This window comes from Pteropus vampyrus, unplaced genomic scaffold (assembly GCF_000151845.1).
Source record: "Pteropus vampyrus isolate Shadow unplaced genomic scaffold, Pvam_2.0 Scaffold3, whole genome shotgun sequence".
In the NCBI taxonomy this organism is placed as follows: Eukaryota; Metazoa; Chordata; class Mammalia; order Chiroptera; family Pteropodidae; genus Pteropus; species Pteropus vampyrus.
In genome coordinates this window covers 18,006,678-18,016,326 of record NW_011888784.1, presented here as the reverse complement: position 1 = coordinate 18,016,326, position 9,649 = coordinate 18,006,678, and the positions used below count along the sequence as shown (strand labels likewise).

The following is a 9,649-nucleotide window of genomic DNA, read 5'->3' as shown; positions in this document are numbered from 1 at the left end:
CTCTTGCTACTTACTTATCTACTGCATGTTTAACTAAAAGGTAAAGGTCCAGCCCAACATCCAGACTGAGGTGAAAATAATAATATAACTGCTTTTTGTAATTATGAGCCAAGAAGATTTGAGAAATAAAAACCCTGGGACAAGAACTAAAAGACATCTTGTAGTATTTTGTTGCTAAAGGTATAGCTGCCAATAAACATTTTGTGTCTGGATTGGAATTTGATTCTTAATAAGAAAATAAAATTACTTTAATTGTTTTTTTTATATTTGGTATTTTTGGAGAAAAGAATGAATATATACAAATAGGAATAATTATTTAAGGGTACATGTGTAGATCCAAGTATAATTCTATCTGTGTATGTTTAAGCATAATTATCTAAGTGTATATCTAAATATATATGTCTGTAGCTTAAATAATTCAAAGATTCAAGTTCTCTATTCTCCAATCCCGGAAAGTGGAAATACATTTTCCAGCTAATGAAGTTATCATCACATCTTCCTATATTATGAAAATGGAAAAGAAAAATACATTACAAAAATTAAATTGGTGATACTGAAAAAATTAGCATGTTGAAGAAATGTAAGGTAATGTTAAGTTCGGATGAATCCAGAATACTCCACAATTCTGGAAAATTGATTTTCTTGATCCTCCCTCTTTTAGATGACCATTACATATTTTCCTCTCTCATGATCTCTCTCGAAAATAATAGAAAAACTTGTACAAAAGCTAATTCCAATTCTCCTGTATGTTCTACTTACACACAAAGTTTTCCTTATCAAAGTATTTTCTTTATAGGAAAACAATGTATTATTATAATAAAATTGACTGCCTTAAAATCAAGTTAAATAAAAACAAAATTTATCTCCTCTAATTTCTGGCCATCAGATTCTTCAGAAAGAGCTCTATTTTTATTTTTTTATTTTTATGTCTATGTTTATTGTATTGTCTTTGTTTTAATCTATGTCTAACAACCTAACTGAATGATTGATAGTGTATCACAGTGGTTAAGAGCTAAGACTGCAGCTAGACTTCGTGGTTTCAACAGCTGGCTTTACTACTTATTAGAAACATACCATTAGGGCAGTTACTTAACCCCTCATGTCTCAGTCTCTTCATCTATAAAATGGAGATAACGATAGCTGCTAATTTATAGGTTATTATGAAGATAAATGTGATATTACATAGAAAGCACTTTGAATAGTGTCAGGCTCATAACAAGCACTAATGTTTTACACATATAATTGCCTAGGTATGCAATGAAAAGTTAGAGACCGAATGAACTTAAAATGAAACAAACAAAATTATTGCAAATCCAAGGTCTCTTAGGTAAAAGCTATCCAAAGATATACAAACATGTTTATTCATTGAACACATATTTAAGGGTCCATATATTGGGCTCTGACCTCTGCTTGGAGCTGAGAACCATATAAAGAAAAAAGAAGACAGATGTCTCTGTTTCTTAAAGCATACTTTGTGAAAGAAAACACAAATATAGTTCTCTTTCCAGTTCATAATATAAGGTAAAAAGAGGCACAGTAGCAGTTATTAAATACCTTAGCAATTTAGAGAGAAAATTTAAAAAGTTAATGATAATTACATTCTTAGTACAAAGACTGCTGTAGAAGAAAAGAATTTATTTTAAATATGTAAATGTTTCATGATCTGTTTTCCATCACAGATTTACGATCATACAGAGACAGATTTAAATCTAAAGACCCATATGACCCTTGCATTTCTTTAGTTTCTTAGCTTAAAGCATGTCAAGAAAATATACCTTCCTATGAATTTCAAAGTATATGTCTCATGGAAATAGAGTGACAAATTTTGTAAGAGATGTCTATGCATAACCAGAAAGCTCTGGTTATGAATAAATTCAATGCCTCAAAGAAGCCATTTATTGACAGAATAATTATCTCTGTCAAGCGACTTAATTTATTCTAAAAGACTCTGGACTGGTAGGAATGCTGTACACACTGAAGAATCCATAGCGAGGCACTTTGTGTTGAATATATATGATCTAAGATAAGGGAAACTACAGGGGTAGAACAGGGTGTGTGAGCTTAACATGGGAGAGTAGAACTGTATGAGCAAAGGAAAAAGAAGTCTTAGCTATAGAGATATTTTGGGTCCCATGAGTTCGATGTTCTGCAGTGGAAAGCCCCTTCAATTTCACTAGACTCTCACACTTTTATTTAGGTAAAGGGTTATTAAAAATTAAAAGTAATGAATAAGTATTAATGATTACTAGCAATAATTTATTAAGGTTGTTAGCAAAGAATAATGATTAATTTTACATGAAGTGACCACTTCCCATTATTATCAAAACTATTGGCAGACCTATAAAAAGAAATGTCAACACACATCTCTGTATAATTTAGAACTCTATTCAGCACATACATCTAACTCAAACTGACTTAGAAGAAACAAAACAAAACAAAATTATTAAAGATAAAGAGATTTTTAGATTATGTAATTGGAAAGTCCAGGGATATCCTAAATTCAGGCACAGCTTGAGCCAGATGATCAAATAATGTCACCAAGATATTGGCTCTTTCCGTTTCTTAGCTCTGTCTTTCTTTGTGTTGGTTTTGTTATCATTGTTTTGTCAGTGTGGAGGCAAAGATGGCCACCAGAAGCTCCAAGATTACATTCCATTGCTTTCGTAATCCATAGTTGACAGAGCGGGTCTTGTTTTCAATAGTTTGAGCAAAACACAGTCCCTCTGACTAAATCTTGTCCATCAGCCTAAAGTGCAGAGGTGGGCTAGACCACATGAGCAAAAAGTGGTAGAGATTGTTACTCAAAGACAACTGTGGTCTATTGACAGAAAAAGGAGGAATAGTGTCTAGACAGGTAAATCGAAGATGTCAAAAACTAAGCTCTCTTTATTGTCACATCAATAATACCAGTCAATTATCCATCATTCATTTATTAACACCTTCTATATTCTAAGCATTACCCATGGTGTTGATGAGAGAAAGCTGAAGAATATATGATCTCTGCTCTTATGGAGTTTACAATATACTTTATGTTTTAAAAATAAGTTAAAATATTTCATATGATATGGTCAAGATGAAAATCTTGGATAAGGAACATTATGAATGACTTTTATTCACTTCCTAATATTTCCTCCAATTATTTTTTTCTTTTTGGTCATCAAAGCTAAAGGATTTGAAAAGTGGTTGTTTTTTCAATGATAGAATCTTACTGTCATTTATCTTATATATTAAAATCATATTATTAAATGTTGATTTTAAACATAAAAATATACTCAGTATCTAAACTTTATTAAAATAAAAAATCAGGAGAGAAATTTCACTCATTATCTAAAGGTAATTTCCCAGTATATAGCTTCCAATCTAGTTTCTGTGCATAGAATTTTTAACATTTTTATACTGTACTGTAAATGTAATTTTATAGGATGAATTAACAATATAAATAGACATTTGTCCTATATCATGACAAGTCCTATATAGATATGTTAATGACTATATTAAATTCTTTCAAATAAATGTATAATTGATTTCACTACTCCCTAATATCAATTTTTCATTATTATAAAGACCATCTCTATAGATAAATCACTTTCTGGCTTAAGGATTGTTTCTTGAGATAGAGTCCCACAAGCAGAAGTTCTAGGTCAAAGGATATAGGATTTAATGGCTCTTGGTATATAATGTCTACTTGCATCACAAAAACAAAGTACCAGTGTATATTCTTACTGACAATGAATGCAACAATAAATACCCTAGCCAAGATTGAATATTATTATTTCATTAAAAATTCTGCTATTTTGATAAGTAAGACACTATAATTTTAATCTGAATTATTTGCTTGGTCATGATGTCGAGCATTTTTTGCAACTGCCAGGCCATTGCATTTTTTTTAATGATGTATATGCTCTTTTACTATATTGACATATATTAGGAACTATGAGGAAATTGGCACTTTTGACATAAACCAGACACGTTAATAATTAAAACTCTCTTTTCGATGAAACTTTTTCTGAGATAAGAAGGTTGTTACACTTTTAGTTTCCAGTCTTTTATATATTTGTGATTGAATCTGACGACATTGCGAAAGTATTTTTGCCTTTTAAATCCATTGAAATATTCATCTTCCCTGAGAAACTATCATTTTCCCTGAGAAACTGGGTATATTTCACCCAGAACTTCACCACTTGGTTTGTTGGCTAGATAGAAATGTAAGTGCTGTCATTTATATAGCAAATATGATTCATACACAAAGAAACCATTTCCAATTTCTTTGTTATAGAACTAAAAATAAAATCCATTCCCCAAAGTTCTTGCAGCTTTTTTGGATGTAACAAAAAATAAATGTCTATTGCTCAGATTCCGTATAGTGTTTCATAAAATGCCTCTGCAGATTTGTTCTTGCCTAAGGTTAATTGAACAGACTGTCATCCTGCTGCTGCTTTCTGGGTCTAAGGATGAAGATGAGGGATGAGACTGCTCATCTTTAGAAGGGTTGCTATGAACCTCTGCTATTTCTTATGTCCTGGGAGATAATGAGAAAGATGAGAACGGGAGGGAGAAACTGCTCTGCATAATCAAACAAAACACTTTCTCTTGTATGGACAGAGAAATACTTTGTAAATTGTGTTATCTTTTGGTAAAAGTTCCCCATATAAATTTGAATTAGAATGTTTCTGAGAATTTTTGCCTGTACTTTGAAGAGTGCCTGTACTCCGTGTTTCTCCTAATACAAATCAGAAATCTCAAGTATAGAGAAAAAGCTCAACTTTATCTCACATTAGCCTCAACTGTCATGCTGACTGTTTTGACACTTTACCACTATTCTGAAAGGAAAGCATGTTATGGTATGTTTTGCTGAAGTCCTGGTGGTATTATTTTAAACCAAATAATTTAAATTCTAGGAAATGCATTGCTGTATCACTATGTCCTGCTGACTGTTCTAGTGAGGGAGGGGAGGGTGGATATTGACCTAAAGGAAAAGGAAGTGTATACAGATTCCCACCTTAAACAACTGAAGAAAAGATATTGGGCCACACTAGGAAGTAAAATCAATGAATAACCTCTGATAACTTTTTTTTCTTTGCCTTCTGATTGGACTTGAGGAATATTCAAGCTTGAAATTGTTTTATTTTTTCCTGGTGTAACATTTTATATATATATTTCTATTTAATTATATTATATATTTTATTTATATTATATATTTATAATTTTAAATAAATAAATTTAAATTTATGTTATATATTATGTATAGAGAGAGGAAAAAAAACCCAAAGCTAAGAAGAGAACCAAGAGGAGCCAGGTCACAGGGGAAAAGCATGCCCCAACTTACATTGGTTCATATGTAGTCTAGAAAACACCTTGTTTTCCTAATATACTAGAAAATAAATACAGCTTTAGTTGTACTATTTTTAAAATGGAATGCGAAGCATTCTACAATTCTAATCTTTTTTAAACAAAATATATACATCTCAATGTATTAAAACAAAACCACAATATTCAGGATTTTTGAATTCTACAGAACAAAATTAGAGACAGTAGTGAGAGCAAAAAAAGTTAATACCCATTTAAAATACCCATTTAAATACCCATTTAAAAATTTTAAATAATATGCTTGACAAAAAAAAATATTAAAAAGGAATTGGAGATAAAAAGGCTAGGGAAAGAAGAGAGAGAAGACATGTGAAAAAATAGAAAAGAAGAAGACAGAAGAATGACCAATTCAACTGGTTTTATTGAAAGCTTTTTATGTCCCATGCACTAGATCAGGACCTGCTCAAATAAAGTGAAAGCAATATGACTGCAGTAAGCTCACTGTCTGATGGGAGCACAAAGGTGTAGTAATCAGGCAACTCAAGGCTGAAGGGTCAGGGACAACTTTCCAGAAACATGACATTTAAAATGAGTCTTGAGGGAAGTATAGGAATTTATCAAAAGAGGAAGAAAGAGAGAAAGGTTTCCCCTTGTTGGCAGTGCAATAAACACTGGCACTAAAGAGAGAGAGTGCAAGATTTACAACATGTTCCTCATGGCTAGAACAAAGAAAAATATAATAAAGCAGATGTTTATTTTAGAGTTGATTAAGAAAGATACTGTAAAACAACTTGGAAGAATACCTTTGAGCTATGCATGTGACATGTATCCTGACCTAACTGGGAAAGTCTGAATGAATGTAAAATTGCTTTCACCAAAAAAGACTAGAAACTGTTAAAATGATTTTCTAGGTCCCTAATGCTAAAGACCTGAGCAACAGAGCTCCTCATTCAGGTTTTACCTTTTTTCTTCAAATTTTACAATTCAGAATAAGTATCTTTTTAAAAGTATTAAAGTGCTGCATTACAGTTTATAGAACCCTTCATGTACATTATTTCATTTAATCCTCCATTTCCAAATGAAAAAATTCTGAGAAAAAAGATGTGCCCAAGGTTACACCGTTAATCTTGGATGGAGCCATATTTAGGTCTTTTGCCTAAAATTCATAGATCTGGCTTACTGATTTGAGTAGTAAATTAGTGAAAAATAAAATCAAAGCTATAAAATAAAGGTTTTTTTATTATTATATTTCTGGAATTAGGTGTTAGGTACTTATGATCTCAACACATTATTCAGATTTCTAAATTCTGCCAAGCCTTAGTGAATTTCAGTTAAAAGAAATAGCAAATATTGGGAAAATCTTTTATATCATCAATTGTATCATACAATAAATAGACAAAACATAGAATGTAAAGAAATCTTTTCTTAGACATCTGTATTTCTATTTGCATTAATAAAATATATAAGAACTTTTAATTTTTAGATGTAGTATATAATGTATAAAATAGTTATGAGATGGAGAAAAGGAAGATAGCAACTCATGAATATTTTTAGATTAAACTAGTTTAAAAATACATTTTACACTTATGTTAACTGTGGTTTCCCTTATGTGACTGGATTAAGAATGATTAACATGAAACAAAAGAAACAGCACACTTTAAAGCATACTCCCTTTATGAAATAACCTCAATTAGCTACTGGGCTCAAATTATCATTGCATTATAGGTGTTTCTGCAATCAACTTGTTACAGATAATTCCCCTGCAATGGGATAATTTAGGGAAAGTGAGTCTAGAAAATGCTGAGTGTATAGAAACTACCAGATTCCATTTGCAGAGTTTGGATTCAGATTGGATAGGCCCAATATTTTTCAAGTCCTCCTACAGTAGTAATCATCACATGTTCTAAATCAGAGGGTTTTTAAATTTTTATTTTTTTTCTGGAGAGTTTGTTGTTAAACAACCAACAAGTATAACATCGATTGTCTGTTATATATGTTTTATTTTGTTCTTAGAACTGAACAATCTTATTCTATTTCCAACTGTGAGTAAAAAGAAAAAAGAAAATATATGAATATATTTCACTTTCTTGTAGAAGAATTTCAACAAAATAAACATGTTGAGACTCAGTAAAAAAAAATCTTAACTACAGAAGGTTTGAAGATCTAAGTGAAAAAACATCCATGGGTAAAAAGGGAAGAGTATAGTGAAGAAGAGAAATTTAAAGAAAAAAAACTTAGTTTGTTATGGTCTCAAAATGTATTATTTTGTTATCGTTGATGATTATACTGTTTTATTCATTTGTATTTGTTTTGTTTGTTTGCTAAAAATGGAAATCCTACTGTGTTGGAGCAATAACTTTATGTTTCCTGAATATAAGTTGCAAAGAGATTTTTTTTAGGTGAAAGGTATATTTCTAGAACCTCATCCTGATTTGAGAAGTGCAAATGTGCGTAACAGATACAGTAATTAAAATACTGCATATAATATTTAAATTATGAAAATATAGGCATTCTTTCACTCCTGCCCCACCCACCTGGACTTGGTAGTTGTAATCTGATCCCTGGTTGAAAGATTCCTGTCTAACAAGAAATAGCTTTGTAGAGTCTCCTCTGGCAGAACCACTTGAAACCACTTGAAAGGGCTGGTCAGCAGAATGGAGCCTACCTTCCCACATCCAATTAGTGCTGTTATCTCCCAGATGAAGATGAGGATGAGGTGTTCCAGCAGAGAAGACCTGAAGGAAATCGGAGGAAATATGCTTGATTATATGCATACTAGACCCAGTGCTGTCAGATTCTAAGAATGTCAGCTTGAACATGTTGATTCAGAATTGGTGAGAAAAGTAGTATAGGATTATAAAAAAATAAATGTTCCCCAAAGAAAACGATCATTTAAAAAGTTTTTTGTGTGTGTGTGTGTTTAGAATGATTACACATACACAAATACTTTCCACTATTTGTTGTTTTTATGTTGTAGTGTGTATGTGTTTGTATAAAATAAATATTGCAGATTGGTTCTTGGATGCTCTAAAAGGATTGATAGCTAACTAAGCCAAATACACATACACAAACACACACATGGAAAAAAATAGAAAGTGTTAAAAAGAATTTTTGTTTTCAATGAAAGGCAACAGTAAGATGAGTTTGAAGAAATTTTGTCATAAAGCAAAAAGCAGACCAGTCTAGCTCGTTTCAAGTTTATTGAATGTCCTCAGTGTCTCTCAAACTTGGCTAATTATCAGAAGCACTGAGAGTGTTTGTAAAAGAACAAGATTCCCTTAGTCCACTTCGGACTTATGGGTTCCTAAGAGAGTAGCATAGGAATCCATATTTTTAACAAGTACTCAACATGATTTTGATGAGTAGCCAAGGATGAGAAACATTGCCTAGATCAGGGGTTCTCAACTTTGGCTACACACTTCAATAAGTTGTAGAATTAAAAAAATATATATTAAAAACACCCTAAAATCTGGGCCTCATCCCAGATCAATTAAATCAGAGTTTCTGAGATTGGACCACACGCACATTCATTGAAACAGATGAACAAATAAACAAAAAACACCCTTCCAGGTGATTTTATATGCTGCCAAGAGTGAGAACCACTGGTCTACCTAAATAATAAGTTGACAGAATACTACTCTAAGACAGGAACCAATGAAATCAGAACGAGAAAAACTCCTATTGTCCAATCTATAGATACCATAGAAATTTAGAAGATAAAGTAGCAAATTGCAGGGGGAGTTCTTGATGTTTGGATCAAAACAAAAAGGTGAATCTATTCCTTCTTCTTGTCATTTCATGTGTTTATTTTTTAATAGATAGAGAAGTGAAAAGAAAGGAGAAAATAAATGAAAGAACTCCCGCGCATATTTTGAGTATTTAAAATCTCTAAAGACATCTCATCTATGGCCATGCTACCCTGAACAAGCCTGACCCCATTTGATCTTGGAAGCTAAGCAGGGTCAGGCTTTGATTAGTATTTGAATGGGAGACCGCCTAAGAAGACCAGGTGCTATAGGTGTAAAAAAAATAAAAATAAAAATAAGGGTATTATAAACTGACAAGGTCCTTGCAATCTGTGAGGGCAACCAAGGGTTGCCTCTCCTAAAAAATAAATAATAAATAAATAAATAAATAAATAAATAGATATAAATAATAAAATCTCTAAAAACATCTCAACCATTCTCCTAAAAATTTGAACTGAGCTTACCCTATGTATACAAATCTCTACTTGTTATTTAAGAATTTCCTTTTTATTTCATTATCCAAACTTGTAGAGTAATATATTCCTTTAGTTTTACTAAATTCCAATAAACATCCAAATAAAGAAAGAATATAATCA

At 31.6% G+C, this 9,649-nt stretch overlaps 1 pseudogene; it reads left to right on the top strand.

Annotated features, from left to right (window-relative positions):
- Window positions 1–9,208: 9,208 nt before the first annotated feature.
- Window positions 9,209–9,328, top strand: LOC111741579 (annotated as a pseudogene).
- The last annotated feature ends 321 nt before the right edge of the window (window positions 9,329–9,649 follow it).